Raw genomic sequence first — 18,924 nt, forward strand, 5'->3', positions numbered from 1 at the left:
TCAGCCCCATGCCACTAGAAATAAACAACTTCCATCTCTTGAAGTGCCTTATCTTTTTAAGAAGCAACAGGTGGGCTGGAAAGTCTCCTTTTTCTATTTTTTTTTAAACCAAGCTAGGTTTCCAGAAAAGTGTGGGTGTATTGGGTGGCTTAATGGGATCAGATCTTGAGACAGGATGGTTTGTGTATTTGGGCTAGGGTTTTTCCTAATTGCTGGAGGATAGAATCCTGGCTGGTTTTTCCTAGGAGTCAAAGATTTCCCTTGAAGGTTTGAGTAATTGGATGTGGTCCTTTAAACAGAATTTCAAAAGGTGAATAACCCCAGGACCTGGGGAAGCCTCTGACTCTAAGGAGTGCTAATGGGAGCAGATTTACTCAGGGGAGGCCTTTTTTTTTTTTTTAACAGAACTTGACTAGGGTGGTTTTGAGAGTTAGGGTTTTACTTTCCCTGAGCTCTGGGGCTTATATGCTGTATGGAGTTTTCACTTAATTTGTAACATTTTGCTAGCTCTTGGATGATGGCTGCTATGACAGTCAGGCCATTGTTGCTGCTTATGGATAAGGGTATTCTGTGCCGTGAAATTATTTTTCAGAGTGAAGCATTAGTTACTTTTTTGCTTTTTTAGTGCAGTGGGAAAGGCCTTGACCCAGCCTGAGAAGGTGCACATTATTACTAATGAGTACCTATACCCTCGACTTGGTTTTATTTCTGTAAAGTCCACTGCTAAATTTTTAAAAGGGGCAGTTCCTGTGGGTTGGATGCCTGCCGGGCCTGGGGACCTTGGGAGGGGTTGTTTTTGGTGCAGGTTTGGCATTTTCTACTAACGGTGGTGCAGGGCGAGGCCATCTGGGCACTGTAGTAATATTTTCTGAGCAGGGCTCTTAAAGCAGCTTTGCCCAGGTGGGTGAGCTGGTGCTATTGTTGAACAAGGGTGTGGGTGGTCCCCTTTGAGATGAAGACTCAGCCACCCAGGAGTAGCCAGTTTCCCTCGGGTGCTTTTTTGAGATGACAAACTTTAGATACCAAACTTGTTGCTGGCAAATCTGAGCCTATTTCCATCTCTGAGAAAACTGCTGCTGTCTGTGAATAGGGTTTGATCTGGGCAAGAAAGTGGCCTGTCCTGGAGGTCAGGGCACCTGGCATACACTTTTTTTGTTACTTCTGCACAGTCATGTTCAGGAGGCTTTCTTTTGGTCAGCAGGAAAGTGGCAGGATTCAGGAAAAGGGGTGGGGGAGTTTTTGAAGCCCTGTGGGAGTTGAGTCCAAGTTAACTGAAATTTTTTGTTGAGTTTTGGGATTCTCCCATTCAAGAACAAATAGGGATTGGTTCTGGGGAACCACCCACAGGCAGAAAAAAAAAAGGATTTTTTTAAGTTCAGACAAGAAAATCAGGTGGCCCCAGGCCATAACTGTCCCAGTAAGAGGTACTGGCAGCAGTGGGAGTGTTTCAGGGTGAAGTATTCCTCCCTTTTCAGGGTGGCCTTTTGCGATTGGTTGGGTCTGGATTTTTTAAGGCTGCTGTTAACAGGGAGATTTTGTCTCGATTGACAAATACTGTTTGAGACTTTGAGGAACTGGGAGATGTTTATTTCTGTGAACCCATTTAGCTTTCAAAGTTTCCATTTGATGTCTGATGCCTCCTGGGTGATGAGAGATGCACTGACCATTCTCTGGCTTTCCAGGGCTTCTGGGTTGAAGGGAGTGTAGATCCTGAAGGCTTTGCAGATCTCCCAGAGTTTCTCCAGGCTGTTGATTGATGGAGGCCTTTTAGGATATGTTTGTGGGCTGCCTCGCTCCTTCTCATACCATTCTGAGGAGGGCTTTTTGATACCACTGAAGAGCAGCCTGTCCCTGATTCGTGTTAAAGTTCCAGACTGGTTGAGCTTTTGGTGCTGCTTCTGGGGCCCATTCCTCTGGTTTCAAGACAGTTGTGGGGGTCTGTTCTCACAACCAGTTTCTGGCCTCCATGAGGATCTGGCGTCTCTGCTCCATACTGAACAGGGTTAGGAGGAGTTGGAGGCAATCACCCCAAGTGGGGTGGTGGGCTTGGAAAATGGACTCCATGAGGTGGATAAGAGCCCGAGGCTTTTCCAAATGTGAAGGGGTATGGTGCTTCCAGTTTAAGAGATCTGCAGTGGTGAAAGGTTGATGAAACAGGAGTGGCCTCCTGGGTTGTTCAGTCCCATCTGCACTGATCTGGGTGGACCCTGTGTTTTGTGGAGGGGCTTCTGAAGCACAGGCTGCACTGACTGATGTCCCCTTGCCAAAGGGGTTTCAGGATCCCCCTCAGGGCTGACAGGCCTGGGGGCCTGAAAGTGGAGTCGTCTCTGGGAGATCTGCCTGTGGAGGCTCCAGGGCAGGGAAATATTCTGGAATGGCTGTACTATACAGCAGGAATAGTGGATTTCCTTCTGGAGATTTTTGTAGAATAAAAGGTTTTCAAAGTCTGGCTGTTTGTGTTACTAGGACCCTACTCTGACCCTTCCTAAGAGAGCAGGGTTTGGGCAATTTCTAACCAGGAATTGAAGTAGGGAAACTGATTGGGGTGGCCGGGGGCTTCAGTGACTGTCTGCCAAACAGACTCTGAGGGCTAATTAACACTAAACTTAGGCCACTCAACTTTGCACAGAATCTGGATAGTTCTGGAGGACATACCATAATTCCTGGAAAAGGCCTTTTTGAAATTTTTTTAATTGACTTTGTAATAATACTACACCAAAAATATATATATATGAGGTCCCATTCAACCCCACCACCCCCACCCCACCTCTCCCCCCCCCAGCAACACCCACCCCCATCATTATGACACATCCACTGCACCTGGCAAGTACATCTCTGGGCACCTCTGCACCCCATGGTCAATGGTCCACACCATGGCCCATACTCTCCCCCATTCCATCCAGTGGGCCCCGCGAGGATCCACAACGTCCGGTGATTGCCCCTGAAGCACCATCCAGGGCAGCTCCATGTCCCGAAGACGTCTCCACCTCTCATCTCCTGCCTTTCCCCATACCCATCAGCCACCATGTCCACTTTTCCCAATCCAATGCCACCTTTTCTATGTGGACATTGGATTGGTTGTATCCATTGCACCTCTATGTCAAGAGGACATACCATCTAAGATAGTGAGTTTGGATTGTGATGATCCCATCCCTTAGCTGGTGTCACAGGTCAAACAAAGGAGGGGTGTCCCTCACAAGGCCACTCAGATGCCTGCTTGTCCGTGTTTCTCAAGAGAACTTAGCCTCGCCTTAGCTAAGGCATTATGTAGAGTCTGGATTATCCATTATGCCGTATGACATAGCCACTGAGTGCAGGTTGGGACCCACTTGGGTTCTGTAGCACAGGCCATGGCCACAGACTAGATCAGTAGAGGCCTCTGCAGTTCCCAGTCATTCACTCAATCACTCAGAGCTTACACAGTCCCACCCAAGGGAGTGCCCTATCCTGGAATCTTGAATCTCAAGATTTTAGGAGGTGATCAGTCTGCACTTGTATCTGGAGATGGGCCTGACTGGGTCTCAGAGCCCTGGGGCCTTACCTTTCCAGCATCTTCTTATGTTGTTCAATCCACCCCTCCATGGAGTCAGGCTGGGTCAGAGGACATGGCCCACAGGGATCCTTTCCCCAAAGGATGCCCCATCAAGGGGACAGGTGGTGCTGCCTCGTTCATGTGGAGATCTCCACCAGCCATGCCTGCCAGTCTCAAACCAGAGGCTCAAAGGGCCAGCATAGTTGGGTTTCCCAGTCAGGGAACCAAATGTTTCTGTAAAGCTGGGAGTTCTGAGTGGCAGAAAAGCCCAAGTGGTACTCAGATTAGCAGAGGAACAGATTTATAACATACAGGCCCAGAGGAGAGTCAGTCTCCAAATTCTGAGCCCTGTTTTTCAGTTTTCATAGGTTTATATAAGATTTTATGTGGGACTAGCATGGCTCTCACTCATTGGCTAATGCATTGCTAGGTGGAATTTTGCAAGTGGGGTTACAGAGGCAGAAGGTAGGTGCAAGGTCATGCTTTTGCAGGCTGATTTACAGAAGCAGAGGCAGGAGTGGTTTGTTAGATTACAGAAGTGGGGGGGCAGGCAGGAGTGGTTCATTTGATAATCTCCTGCAAGGCCATGTTCTCATGGGCTGATTTACAGAAGCAGGGCACAGGATTGGCTTGTTAGATAATTTTCTGCAAGGTTATGCTTTTTATTTCATAACAGCCAGGATACAAAGGAAAGAATTATATGTAAATCAGAAGGTAATGAGATGCAACCCTTTCTCTCTACCAAATTCCACTTTTGGTGGTCAAGATTATCCTACTGAAGCAATGAAGTAGGAAAACCAGCTTTTACCAGTTGGCTGGGCCTGCACAGAAGAAGCCCCTGACTGTCCTAACTTCAACTTGCTGATTAGCATAGTAAATTTCCCACCCAGGGGTGGAGTTATCTGCCCCTTTCTTGATCACCCAGTGTATGTGCAAGCATGGTTTTCTGAACATACTAATCATGCAATTATATAATCAGCTATGTGTGTTCATCCATAAGCAGAAAAACTGATGCATAATCAAAGAAAATGCTAAGTAGTAACTAGGCATTTAAGCAAGAGAGAAACTGCAGCATGGGGAGTTGGGTCTGAGTCACTTTGGACTGGCCTTGGCTCCTTACCTCTGCAGATGTAATAAATGTAGGTTTGCCTAGCTCTCATGTGAAAGTTTTCTTCATGTCATCTCTGCTTATCCACAGAGGCCCTTCTCTGAGGCCTAACAACTATATCTTTCACTATATAGGAAAAAAGAATAACTGAGAAGTATTTAAAATGACTAAATTCATTTACAGAAGCCGAAACATTAGAAGTAGACTAGATCTTCTATTCGTTCAATCCCCAAATGTAATGTGTTCACACACACCAATTCAAGTAAACCTCATACACCGAATATGTCAATCTATGTAAAAGATACTCCAGGAACTTATTATTTCAATTTAAAAATCCACAAAAAACCATTCATAAAGACTATTTCATTTATTTAAAAAACTGACTGAAAAGGAAGGAAATATAGTTTCTGAACTGATAAGGCCATAATTATTCAATTAATTATCAATGATTAGTAGTAACTCATAACGTTTAGTTTCAACAAATAAATAGGTTACTAGTTAAAACTTCTTTACTTTCTGACTTGGGATATTTGTGGGAAGGGCCAGTTATCTATCTTCTTCATGCTTAGCAGTATTGTATACCACTATAGTTATTTACATTAAACTTCACAGATAAAACCCAAACAGATTAAAAAACAAACAAAACATTGGTATAGTCTCTTGTAATAATATTAGCCACCATTTATGCAATGGCCCCTATGTGTTAGACATATGTAATCTCAGTTTATTCTACAGACAAGAAAAATGGAATTTAGAGAAATGTAGTGATTTCTGAAGGATGCACAGGTATTACATGAAGAAACTGGGATTCAAAATCAGGCTTTGTGATTTCAAAGACTCCTGCTTTTAACCACTCATTATGCTTAAAATGTTGCTTACCAAAAAAAAAAACAAGAGTCAGTCACCAACTGCTTCCACCTCATCAAAACAGATTATTCAAAATTGGACCTGTTCAACATTTATTTAGCACTTAGCATACATCTCACACCCTGCAAGGTTCTGGAGATCTGGCCTCTGTCATTGGGAGGCTCACAGTCTATCTGGAAAGATAGGCAATAGAAATGCTTTGCTTTGTTTATTGAAGGAAGTAGAAAAAGATGGCAGACAAAATAACTTTAATGCATTTTAACAAATAATTTTCAAATCTATTATAATTGGGAGGCTTTATTGTCAGATGTAATGACTGAAATGAGTTTATGAAGTCTTTTGCTCTATACACAGGTTCATGTGGGAATTGTGGGTGCAAATATTAAAATAAATGAAGCCAAGAGTTTCAAATGAACTGAGCAAGTGGAGAACCAAGAAAAGAAGAGAATATAAATTTAGGTTACCATGTTTATTTTTAAAGCTTTAATAGCTTTGATTTAGATATTTCCCTAAGCATTTATTTAATCTGAATTCCTCAATCACATTTGTGATAATGATAAAGTAAGTCATATGTTGCTTCCTCAAGGGAGTCATTCTGGTTTCCCAGCATGAATAAAGCAACTTTATTTGCACAGCAGGATGTCCCAGAAAACTTTAAAAATCACTGAGGAGAGGTAGGCCTTTTTAACTATGTAAAGTCTCCACCACCAATTAACATTTCCACCCTGAAAGGATCACAAACTAAGAAAGTCTCCTTTAACAAATTCTTTGGTCTTATTTCTCTGACTTCTTGGGGATTTGTAACTAATTTAAAGTTTTAGGATATATTCCTGAATATTCTATAGCAGCCTTCAAATTCTGACTGTGACGTTTATTCATAAAAGAAACTTTCTAATAAGCTTCAATGAGCTTTGTATTACTACAGTGATATGTGTAAATCCACACTTTCCTGAGTTTAGGATGCTGGCTGAAAGTGGAAAGCCAGCTGTTAAATGTCATGCCCTGGATCCTTGTGTGTGATATGGAAACCAGGGTCAGCATGTTCTGGAAAAGTACTGAGAGCTGCCACAAAATTGTAGCCTTAAAGAAAATCAAAGTTTGGGTACCTTAACTTCTGGCCAGTTTGCAATAAAATGGTGTCATATTTTCTTTGTTAAAAAGGCCACAGATGCTGTATCCTGGCCTCAGGACTTACTACAACTCAATTTCAGTCAATTATGTGTAATTGGTTGCTTTCATCTGTGGAGCTGATTCCACCTGAGGAAAACACCTCCATTTCCTGGATACCGGATTTGGGGATCCAGCTTCACTTTGTAGGGGGGCCCAGTGTGCCCTCCCAGGGCTCACCCCAACCCTCCATGGTGCTCTCCAGCTCCTCACGGGACCAGGCCTGGAACCTGGAGCCTCCGGCTCCCAAGGCGCCTTCCTCCTCACCCACGGGGCCCAGGAGCAGGGGGGAGAAGGTGAAGGTCACGAGGGGGCTTCCACCCGGAGCCACCAGAGGGCGCAGCAGAACCCAAAGACGCACACTGAGCTCTCCAGGCCCCAAGGGGGTGCTGCAGGGTGAGGCTGAGCAGAGACCCTCTGGAAGAGCTGAGCAGCTCTGAGGGGCTACACGACCACCTGGGCCATGAGGACCGGCCTCTGTGCAGGACCAGGAGCCCAACACCGTGTCCTCTGCAGCCAGTGGCTGGTGTGGTCCAAGACACGACCACCCCAGGGAGCAGAGGCTTTGGGGACCAGCCCAGATGCTCCCAGTCACCTGCTGGCAGCCAGGGCTCTCCCGCTGCAGAGCAGAGGCTCCTCCCTCAGCTGCCCTGTGCTCCAGGGCAGCTGCTTTCCCTGCACCCTTATCTTCCCACAGGCTCCCCCCACCTGTAGCCCTCCCCACCAGGTGCCCCTGAGTCTCTGACCCACCTCTGACTTTTGGAGACATGTACCTCCTAGGAAGGGCCCCACCCCTGCTCTGTCATCCTTGCCTGCTTGTGCTGGACCCCACAGTTCCTGTCCCCCTTCACTGTGACTTATCACCCTCATGATGTCCTACACATCTTATCTTGTTTCATCATGGAGGAAAATTTAAGCCTTTGCAGAAAAACATGGTTGTTCCTGAAGACAATTTCTAAAGAACAGATACAGAGAAGAGTTACACTCACAAGACAATCATTCATGTCATTACCAAACTACCAATTTAATGCAAACCTAAAGCTGATTCCATGAGTGTCCATCCAAAGTACCATTTTATTCTTAGACTTGTACATAGAACAGTCTCAAATAATGACAAAAGGACTCTGCTTTCCACCATTCTTTCTTCTGTTTGATCAACCATAAATCAAAGCAAAAATACAGCTCCATAAAAATGACAACACTGACTTTTTTTTGGAAATCTTAGTTCTCAGGAAGTGCCAAAAAATTTTGTGTATTTCATTGCATATATTTCTTAGTTCAATACAAATATATAATCTCCCAGACTATACTCAAATGTCCATCTTTCAAAAAGGACCTGGTTTTCTGGATTATTTAGACAATTCACTGCCTTCTTCAGGTAGGGAGTAGAAAAGAGATGACTCCCTTCTATGCTCCAGGAAAGTTGCCTTCCAGTGGCTTATAAAGGATGGCTATCACAGCCAGCAAAATAGATTCAGTCTGCAACTACAACCTTGTGCACACACCCGTACACACACACACACACACACACACACACACACAGGAACACACAGTTAACACTCTCATCAACACTTGACAAAGCAGAAAGCCTAAATACATTCAAAACTGAATTCTTAAGGAAAAATGACTTGAATCTAATTTTTAAAAACTTAAGCCTTCAATATTGAATCTAGTCCATAAGATCATGTTTCCATTTAAAAAGTAGAAAAGTTAACTCAAACAGAAATGAAACAGAATAATGTGGACATGGAGCTCCCAATGCAAAGTACCAGAAAGGGGTTGGCTTTTACAACCCATTTATTAGGCCAAAATCTGACAGTTCTGTGGTTGTGAAATAGCCAAATTGAGGCACCATCAGAGATGCTTTCTCACCAAATTCAGCTCCTGGTGACCCCGGCGCCCTGCCACGTGGAGGGACAAGCAGCAGCAGATCTCTGCCTGGTCCCTGCATTTGCTCAAGGCTCACCATTTCCCAGTGCTTGGCTGTGGGTGATCAGGCATGTGGCTCATCTCTTCAACCTTGAGCTGCTCCATGAGCCCAGCCTCTTGGGGGCTTCAGGCTTCAGCTTCAGCTGCCAGTGATCCTTGAGGCCTCTCATATGGCAGGGTCAAAATGGTGATTTCCTTTCTCTAAGTCTCCTCCCTGTGTCTCCATTTATGTAAGGCCCAGGAAGAGGGAGAAAACCAAGCCTGGGTCATGCCTCACTGATGGAGTCCCATCAAAATGAACTGATCACTCAAGTGATTTATTCAGGGTGAGAACAAAATCAAAGGCAATCAAAAGGTCTCACCACCATAGGAATGAATTAAAAAACATAAAATTTGGGGAGGAGTCACCAAATTCAAACTCTCACACCTGGACATCACTCTCCTACTAAATAGGTTTACAAAAAAACTAGAGAAAGCATATGTGGGGTAAATAAGCCAATAGAAGGAAAAATCTACATTTACGAGGTTGCTCAGCACACTATTATTTCTAATGAATAGCTCTTGGAAACAATGCAGTGTCCAGGACTAGAAGTCTCTCTGTTTGACAGGTGAACTTCCACATAACCCCTTGTTTTAAGTGGCATCTTACTGCACACAGGGGTGAATGGTCCTTAGTCCAGGGCATCACTGAATCCACACCTCTGGAAAGTAAACCCCAGTCTTCTGCAGTGGGCAGGAGCTATGGGCTGCTGATCATTCTGTCCAGACTCCCCCTCTCCTGACCTGCCTTTCTCCCCATCTGTTCCACCACAGGGTCCCTGATGTCTGCAGTGTCAAGTCCTGCAGGGATCAGAGCATAAATGAGCAGGCCTGTCCTTCTGCCACTGCTTCTCAGGTTAGGGTTCTCTACTTTTGCCAACAAGTTACTAGTCCTAAGTCCACACTTTACTTTCAATATTTTATTATTATGTTTTCCTTGTCTCCCTGTTGATCCTTGTGGTTCAGTCCTTTAAATTAATTACTTTATCATCATTTAAGTTATGTGAGAAACAGAGGTGTCAATGTTCATTTCTCAGTGATTATTGGGAAGTGTTTCATAAAATTCTTACATTAATGTTCATACCCTGTTGAATCTAATGTTCTAGAACCCTTTAGAGGATAATATTGTGTGTATGTGTTGTGTATTGAGGAAAGAACACTGGACTCAGATTCCTGGTGGAGTCTAAATTTTATGCTTATAAAATATTTTGTATCCCATATATAATTTTCCTTATTCTTTTGCCCTTGTATTTAAATTTAGTTAAGGAAGAGATGTGGCTAAGGCAACTAAGCTCCTGTCTACCACATGGGAGATCTGTGATTTGATTTCCAGTGCATCCTAAAGAAGACAGTGAGCTGATATTATAGGCAGGAACAGCGACCTGATGCAACAAGATGACACAAGAGACTGAGAAGAAAAAACATAATGAGTGACATGACAGGGCAGGGCACGCAGGGGTCTTAAGTGATTACGCATCTCCCTCCCATATCAGCAGTCCTGGGTTCAGTTCCTGGTGCCTCCTAAAAACAGCATGTGGCAAGTGCAAACAATGAGGGAGTAGGGAGAAATAAAATCTTTAAAAACATAAATAAAAATTAAATTTGCTTAACTTTTAAGATCTTTCTTTTGCAAGTAACATTAAATTTTTGTCAAATCAAGTGTACTTTCAAGGAATGAATAGAACCAGCCTTATCTAAACTTAAAAAATGATTTTTCCACATACAATAGAAGTATATCTTCTTTTTGTCAAACATGGTTGTGCCCCACCTGCATACTAGAAGTAAATCTTCAAAACTAAGGAGAATTTTGAAATGTAGATTTTTTTTTTTACCTTTTGACAGAGGATTATAAAGTTGAATATAAAATCATTTGTTTTTATCTGACATTTCCTTCTTATAGTACATATACATATCCTCACCTATGTACATTTATGTCTATAATGCAAAACATAGATCCAACAGATATTAAGTGCCAAATGTATTCATATAGTTTTTTATTCCATGCAAAGGTGAATGACAGAAACTCATCATAAACTAACTGTAACCTAAAAGGTAATTAAATTTTTTGAATACCTGGGATTTCTAAGACTTAGTTCAGCTCAAAGTACAACTGGATAGAATAGGGATGTCAAATGATATTTTTAGGGTTCTATCATTTCCTCATTCTTTCTCCTTACATATATGTATACATGTATATATGAATTTCTGTGTATGCATATAAGTATATATGGTTATAGTTTATCATATAAATTTGATCATGCTTTTAACAGTATTTCTTTTTTTTAAAGATTTATTTCTCTCCCCTTCCCCCCATCCCAGTTGTCTGTTCTCTGTGTCTATTTGCTGCATCATCTTCTTTATCTGCTTTTTGTCAGCAGCATGGGAATCTGTGTGTCTTTTTTTGTGTCATCTTGTTGCGTCAGCTCTCCGTGTGTGTGGCACAATTCCTGGGCAGGCTACACTTTCTTTCACCCTGGATGGCTCTCCTTATGGGGTGCACTCCTTCTCCATGGGGCTCCCCTATGCAGGGGCACCCCTGCATGGCAGGGCACTCCTTGTGCTCATCAGCACTGTGCATGGGCCTGTTCCACATGGGCCAAGGAGGCCCGGGATTTGAACTGTGGGCCTCCCATGTGGTAGACGGACACCATAACCACTGGGCCAAGTCCGCTGCCCAACAGCATCTTAAAAAAGCATCTAACAAGTGCTTTTTAAAATCATAGTTTTTAAATCATAGTTTATCACAGTTCCCTCAGGAAGCTAATTCACAGAATGAAAGGATGGAATACTTTTTTTCTTTCAGAACATCCTTCTGTTAGTGTAGATTAGAGCCATGAAAGGAAAACACTGTTCATTTTATATTCAAAGGACGTTCACTGCTTCTGCTCTGATAGACTTCTCCTCCGGGCACTTGTGACATGTCGGCTGCTCAGCCTCTACAAGGCCAGGCCGGTTTGGGATCTCCCAACTTTCTGCCCACAGTGGGAGGCAGAGAATGCCTCACCTAAATGGGGTTGAAAGTGCCAGGCACCTGCTTCCTGGACTCCTCCCAGTGAGGGGCATTCCACGATCAGATGCAGCCACGGAAGCAGAATCGATGAGTCAGACAGCTGGGGACCTGGACCCTTCATTCAGACTGGATCCCCAGGGCAGCTGTGGTGGTGGGCGGGCATGGTGTCTGTCTCCAGAGAGGGGTGTGCTGTGCACAGCTAGAGTCTTGTGCTTGGTGGGGTGGGGTGGGGGTACTCACTAGAGGAGTTGCTCTATGGGCTGTGGCATGACTCCTCTCTGAATTTATCTTCTGGTCTTAGCTGGAAACAGAGTCAGGGAGAAGGGGTGGAAAGAAAAGAGAGTGTGACCTTCCTGACCTGGGGGGCAGAGGTGCATCATCAGTCTGGCAGCTCATGGGCAGTGCACACTCCATGCTGCTTCTGTGACAAGGGGCCAGTCAAGCAACCCTGAGTATGGCAATGTTCCCAGTGTCCACCTCCTTCTGCCTTTGTCCCCCACCACTTTCTACAAGCAGGGATCCCCTTAAAACATATGTAACATTGTGTCAGTTACTGGTGAAAACCCTCTATGCTCCCCGTGGTTTTTCCTCCCACAGAATTCTGATTCGTGGTTTATTTGCTCAGAGAAGCTAGTGCTCGATGGGAAGCTGGACAGAATGGGCCTACATTGTTGGGGTCCTACTGACCCTCACCTCTTGAGTAATGCTGGGCCTTTCTGGACCCTCAGGTCATCACAAAAAGCAGAAGGGAAGTAGGGGTGGCCCAGGAGAGTAGGAGAGGAGGGATAATATTGGCAAGGCCACCTGCACATTCCCAAGGTCTTGACTATCCTCAGAGCCTGAAATGAGACCAGGGGAGGTGGAAAATGATGGGTGGTTGTGGACTTATCATGATTCCAAAAATTTATAAATAAGCCCTCATAAAAAAACACAGTCCAGGTGAGAGCGGAAGCACTGTTGTGTATAGCCCCCTTGCCCAATATCTCAAAGGTTCAATAGAGGGGAGAAATGAATCAGGACGTACTGCCTGCCACCAGCTAAGTGCCCATAAACACCTGCTCCCAATGGCCTTGAGGAGAAGGCTGGAGCCCCGTGGTCCTGCCTCTTCCTCAGCCACTGCAGGACCTCACTGTCCATGAGGGAAGGCAGGAAGCAGAGGAATGGCTCAGGGAGGTGGGGAGGGGGCAGTCACTGTGACAGGAGCTGCGTGGGTCACAGCAAGGGCACCCCGAGGGAAGAGCAGCAGCAGGTGGGTGCTGTGGGGCAGAGGCTCTCCTGGAGGGTGAAGCCTCCGTGTCTCCTCACCAGGGAGAGGACCCCCGGGGCAGCCTCCTGGGGCCTGGGGGCCCAGCAGCCCACAGCCCCTGCTCTCTCCAGGCCTGGGGCAGCCCCTCTTTCCACCTGGAGGGCTGGGGGAGGTGGGAGCACAGGCTCTTTGGAGGACAGGACCTGATAGCAGTTTGGGGAGGAATATGCCTGACTCTGGGGAAGGGGACAGCATTTGGTGTGGGGGGTCACCAGCACCCCTCACCCTCACCTCTGCATCCTAGAGCAGCTGCCGGCCCCTCCTGTTCAGATCTGCACCAGGGCAGGTGCACAGATACCCAGGCATGGTCCCAGGGTCCTGAGGTGAGGGACAGGCCATGGGGTGGTTTGCTTGAGGGGAAGGAGGGAGGAGAGGGTAGAAGCCTAAGTGGGCTTTGCAAGGGCTAACAGGGAATCCCGTCACCAGGGCAGGACCCCAGGGATGCAGTGTCCACTTCCTGCTTGGAGCTGGAGAAAAAGGGGACCTCTGAATTTTATTTTTTGTTGTTATGCATATTATTGTCCTTTAGAGGCAGCCCCCTGTGCTGCCTGTTTTGTGAGAGAGCCCTGCTGCATCTTCCCCTCCTCCACTTCCTTGGACCACTGTAGAGGACAGGGTGGGAGAGGGAATTTCTGGGCAGGGAAAGAACTGAGACCCTAAAACCTCTGTAAGCATCAGGCCCCAGAGGGGAGGAATTTTGTCATGACACCCAGCCTCCCTGTGTTCACCCTATGGAAGTCACACATTCTCCCAAATAAGGACCTACCAGGGGAAGCCAAATGAGCTCCCCAGTCACATAAGCTGCCTCTCAGGTGGCCTTCACTGCCCCCCACCGGCATCGGGAGCCCCCCGAGCCTCCTCGCTGCTCACTGTGATGCTTCCCCCTGCTCCTGCCTACCTGGGGGTCCCTTCCCAAACTAGAGATCAAGCTTTGAATAAACAGACTCTGCTCTCTTTTGAACTCTCTTTATTTCTCCAGAATGAACTCCACTCTCCTACAAAGAGGAAAAGATGGAGAAGGCAGGAGAGGGGTGCAGAACCCCAGGGGACACAGGTCAGTCCAGTCTCTGCAGCACCACAGGTGGGCGAGTGGCCCCCTGGCAGTGAGGCTCTGCAGGCCACTCCTCTGGACCCCCAGAAGGTTCCCTTCACCTTTGGAAGCTGAAGCCCCTGGATCTTAGGAGCCGATGCTTGGAAGGCCTTGTGGATGAGGATCTCCTTCGCAAGTGGACCCACTGAGACCTGCCCAGCACTGCAGACCTCCATCCTCCACTGCCCTAAGCCCTCCAGCACACGTGGTACTCGTGCCCAGCAGCTGAAACTGTTGTTCAGCTCCAACTACAGCTGCTGTGTCCAGCACCTGCTCATCTCCCCCACTGTCCTTTCAGGCTCCGTGTGGCACATGATCTTGTTCCTCCACACAAAGTCTAGGGAGAGCAGCCTGGACTTTTCCCATGGTTTCCATTTTGGTCCCTGCCTCTGCTTCTCACCACCAGAGGTGGGAGCATCTCCATGTGCTTTTCGCTTTCAGGTTCACAACAGATTTCTTATTTCACTGCCATCTCCCAGACTCACTCGCCAGGACCAGGAACCAAAGACAGCTCAGGCACAGCTGGCAGCAGCCCCTCAGGCTCTCTGGACTGGGCCCCACAGATGCTCAATGGAGAGGCCAAGAACCAGGAACACTGCAGCATGGCCTCATGGCCTCACCACCCCACAGCTGCAGCACAGATGTAGTCCAAAAACAAAGCATCTTCCCAAGCTAAGTCAAAGAGAGCTCTGTCCACATAGGGCAGTTCCCACAGCAAGGCACCTAGGAAAATTTTCCCTGCATTGGGTCCCCAGCCTCTTGTTCTAGCAATAGCCAGGCTAGAACACACCAAAAGGGAACCTGTTCAAGGTTAAATGAAGATATAAGCAGGTCAGGTTTGCCAGGAGGTCATTGAACCTCAGCAAATACCGAGGGGAGAAACCAAGGTCACTCAGTAGACTTACCATGGAGGATGGAGACCAGGAGCCCCATGGAGGCCACAGAGGAGATACAGGAGACAATCACCAGCATCCATGAGTGGGACCGCAACAGCCAAAACATGCTGCTGTGGTGTGTGTCACACGGGGCTGGGGGATGTACACAGGGCAGGATGGGGGTGTGCAGAGGCCACGGCGGGCTCACAGTGGAGTTCCACTGAGGAGGATCCCAGCACCTCCATAGCATGCAGAACATTACCAGTAGCTAAGGAGCTTCTGCTTTATTGGGCTCTCAGGAGATGTGGGGTCAAGGGGTAGCCCCTGGGCCTCACCACCAGCCTGGGAGAAGGACAGGAGAAGGGAGCAGGCCCAGCACACAACCAGTGCAGCCTCTGGGATTCTGCCTGGGGTGTGGGCAGTGGTCACCTGGGCAGCGAGGGCCTGCCCCCCTTCCCTGGTCTCCCAGTGGGTGCCTGGGAGTGCTTTAAACCTGAAGCAGATTTATTAGTCTGGCCACATGTCTCTAAAGGCCCCAGAGCTCCCAGACACCCTTTTGACCTGCACCCTGTGGAGCCCATGCCATGGCAGCCTGCACACCTCCATCCTCCACTGGAGGAGATCCTCCTGGCCTGGCATGCCACACATGCACAGCAGCCCATGGCACCCCTTCAGGGCCCACTCACAGCCAAGTACATCAAGCACCCAGCAGATCTCCCCCGTTATTTCGTGTGGCTCCAGGGAGCTCATGACCTTCATCCTCCACTCTGGGTCCCATGACCAGGGCAGGACCCCCTGAAGGTCCACCTGGTTGTTCCTCCCCTGGTGCTGCTCCTTGCAGGCTCACCCTAGGCACAGGCGATGCTTCAGGAAAGTCCAGAATTGCCTCCAGGTGCTCAGCTGGCCCTGGCTGTTGGTGGGAGGGGAGGTGGGCCTCCCCATGCAGGGAAAGCTCTGCTGCTCACCCCGACTTGGGGTGTTCCCCCAGGGATGGCTTCACCCATGCCAACAGTGGGCAGAAGTGCTTCCTTGAGGTCCTCCATCCCCACCGCAGATAATGTGGGAGGAGGCAGTGACCACAGGGCCAAGCAGGGGACCCTCCTTATGCTCCTTGGGGCAGGGCCTGGTGGCCTGACTAGGCTTCACCCAGGCCATCTGGGGCTGCTGGTGCACATGAGGCAGGGCCAGGGGCCCTGTGGGTGAAGCCAATGTCTTGGAGGCTCCTGTCTCTGGCATGTGCTGGCTCTCCCAGCCCTCGTCCATGAAGACCTGGCTAAGGCAGGTCCTCTGCAGGACAGGAGAGCTGCAGGGTGGACTGGGACAGAGGGCAGGCTCTGGTAGGAGGGTAGAGAGGTGGGCTTCTCCTACTCCTGGCCTGGCAGGGGGCTGGGTCTGCAGGGCGCTGGTGGAGGTCCCCTGCTCCCATCTGCTGTGACCCAGCAAGAGATAGATGGCCATAATTTCATCATGTTTGCCATCTCTCAAGGACGCCTGTATCTCCTCCTCTTTGTAGCCCATGGTAATCATAGCTGCTATCCGGTGGGGGTCCTGGCAAGCTGGGAGGGGTCCCATATACAGCTTCAATTCTGTATGCTCATAGCCTGTATTGACCCATGGGTCAGTCATTATGTCTGGGAGGCTTGACCTCTTACAGGGATCCACTGTCAGGCACTTTTTGAGGAGATTCCTACAGTCTGCAGACAGGTGGTCTGGGATGCAGAGCTCCCCACTGAGCACCTGCTCCTGCAGATGCTTGAAGCTCTGTCCAACAAAAGGGACCTTCCCACTGATCATGGTGTACAGAATCACCCCCAGCCTCCAGACATCCACGGATGCCCCATCAAACATGTGCCCCTTAAGTATTTCGGGGGCAGTATAACAGGGAGTGCCGCACAGGGTTTTCAGCTTTTGGTTGATGTCAAATGTGTTACTCAAGCCGAAATCAGCAACTTTCACATTCCCAGAAGCATTCAAAAGGAGGTTGTCTGCTTTCAAGTCTCTGTGCGAAATAAACTTCTGGTGACAGTACTGGACAGCAGATATGACTTGGTGAAATTTTGCTCAGTCTTCCTCTTCTAATAGAGGGCCATGGGCCACCAAGTAGTGAAAGAGATCACCTCCATGGGTGTACTGCATGATGAGGTAGAGCTCCTCGGTGTTGTCAATGATTTCAAAGAGCCGGGTGATGTTGGGATGGCTCAAGCTCTTCATTACACTCACCTCTCTGGAGCGCATGCAGAGGCTGCTGGGGTCGTCATTCTTGCGTATGATTTTCATGGCTACCTCATGGCGGGTGAGGACGTGCCATGCTAATTTGATGACAGAAAAGGCACCCTTGCCTATTGTTCTCAGGAACTGGTAGTTCTTGAGGTGGGTTTCCTCCTTAGCCCTCAAGGCTGCGAGAGGCCACAGCATGCTGGAGTTTATGCTGGGCTGGAGACCCGGTGACTCTAGGCAGACTTTCCAATGGGAAAGACTGAATAAGTGATCTAATAAAAAAAAAATCAAATGCTAGAAAAAAATGAAAATAAAAAAATACAAAAATAAAAAACAGGAGTAAAAGAAAAAGGAAAAGATAAAAAAACAAACAGGAAAAATTAAAAAGCAAAATAATTTTTTTAAAAGGAAAGAATAAAGAAAACAAAATCTGGAAAAAAGAATTAAGACAAAAAGAAAAAATAAGAAACAAAATAAATGAATCCACAAATGAGAAATAAGCCAACGAAGAGCAGTTCTAGTCCACAGGTCATCAAAAACAGCTTCCTGGGTAAGTGGACCCTGAGCCTCAGCTGCAGGGCCTTATATAGAGGTGGCAGGTCCTGCACAGTGGCTCCTTGTGAGGTCATCCAAGCAATGGGCCAATCCAGGCTGTGGTCATCCTCAGGGGTTTCTCCTCACTTTCTGGTCTCAGAAAACCTCTAAACTTCTCACAAAATTATGGAGGACCCCACAGAACTTTGGGTTTATGTGGGTTCTAGCTCTTCCTAGTTCCTTATCAGAAATTATAACCTAGAATGCCACAGTGGCTTCTACATTTCTAGTTTGAAAACCTTAATGATATCTGGTTTTGAAAGAGCTCAGAATATCTACAAGGGAAATATCCAATTCTTTTTCTATAACTCTACACGATCTGACTCAAAGTGATCCACAGCTCAAGTGATAGCGTGGTTCTCTCTGAAAATGTTCTGTTGCTTAAAGCATAGTAAGGTACATTATGGGCATCTATAATGCTGAGAGAAAGATGGCTTTCATCTTATTTTCATTTTGAAAGAATGAAAGGTTTTACCCAGGTTCTCTGTTGTAGCTATCTCCCTTCCACAAGCCAGAAAACTCACTGGAAGACCTCCTTTTTCCTGTCTTTACAAGTAGGGAATGAAGTTGTGCATGAAGAAAGCAAGTCTTCTACCTTTTCTTCTCCAAGTCAACAATCTGTGCTCTGTCTCCCACTTACTCAGCATGGTGGTGGTGTCTGGGAGGTGCACATGGCACTGACACCTCATGGGAGAGAATGGTAATTCCTACATGATTCTTAAAAACTTCTCTGAAATATAATATAGCCATGCCACTTGGCTTTGCAAGTCTTCAATCTTTTTGATACCTCAATTCTTTCATTATTGCTTACTTTCATACTGATTTATGAAGTGAACCATTTTTAGTCCCTTCTCAATTCTTTCTCTGTATATTTTTCAGGTGATTGTTTTGTGGATATAGGGGTCTTAAATTCAACATCCTAACTCAACAATAGTTTGATGTGATAACTTAACTGCAACTGTTTATCAGTCAGGGTTTTCTATTCATGTGTCCAAATTCCACAGGGCAGGCACTGTGTTTTGTCTGTGAAGTACAGTGGTGTAGTGGAGCCAAAGAGATACACACATTATGCAAGTCTGCCATTATTCTTTGCCATCCCATTAGCATGTCGCATTCACAACATCCCATGAGCATAAAATTACAATGACTAAGATGGGTGGAAGTTCAGCAAGTCTCTGCTCTAAAAGACC

General features: G+C 46.8%; 1 protein-coding gene across 5 annotated transcripts in view; it reads right to left on the reverse strand.

Annotated features, from left to right (window-relative positions):
- LOC131280128 (leucine-rich repeat and calponin homology domain-containing protein 1-like) overlaps positions 1-18,924 on the reverse strand; it is a 169,097-nt gene that overhangs the window by 111,866 nt on the left and 38,307 nt on the right. The gene's annotated exons all lie outside the window — the stretch shown is intronic.

Source organism: Dasypus novemcinctus, chromosome 10 (assembly GCF_030445035.2).
Source record: "Dasypus novemcinctus isolate mDasNov1 chromosome 10, mDasNov1.1.hap2, whole genome shotgun sequence".
NCBI lineage: Eukaryota > Metazoa > Chordata > Mammalia > Cingulata > Dasypodidae > Dasypus > Dasypus novemcinctus.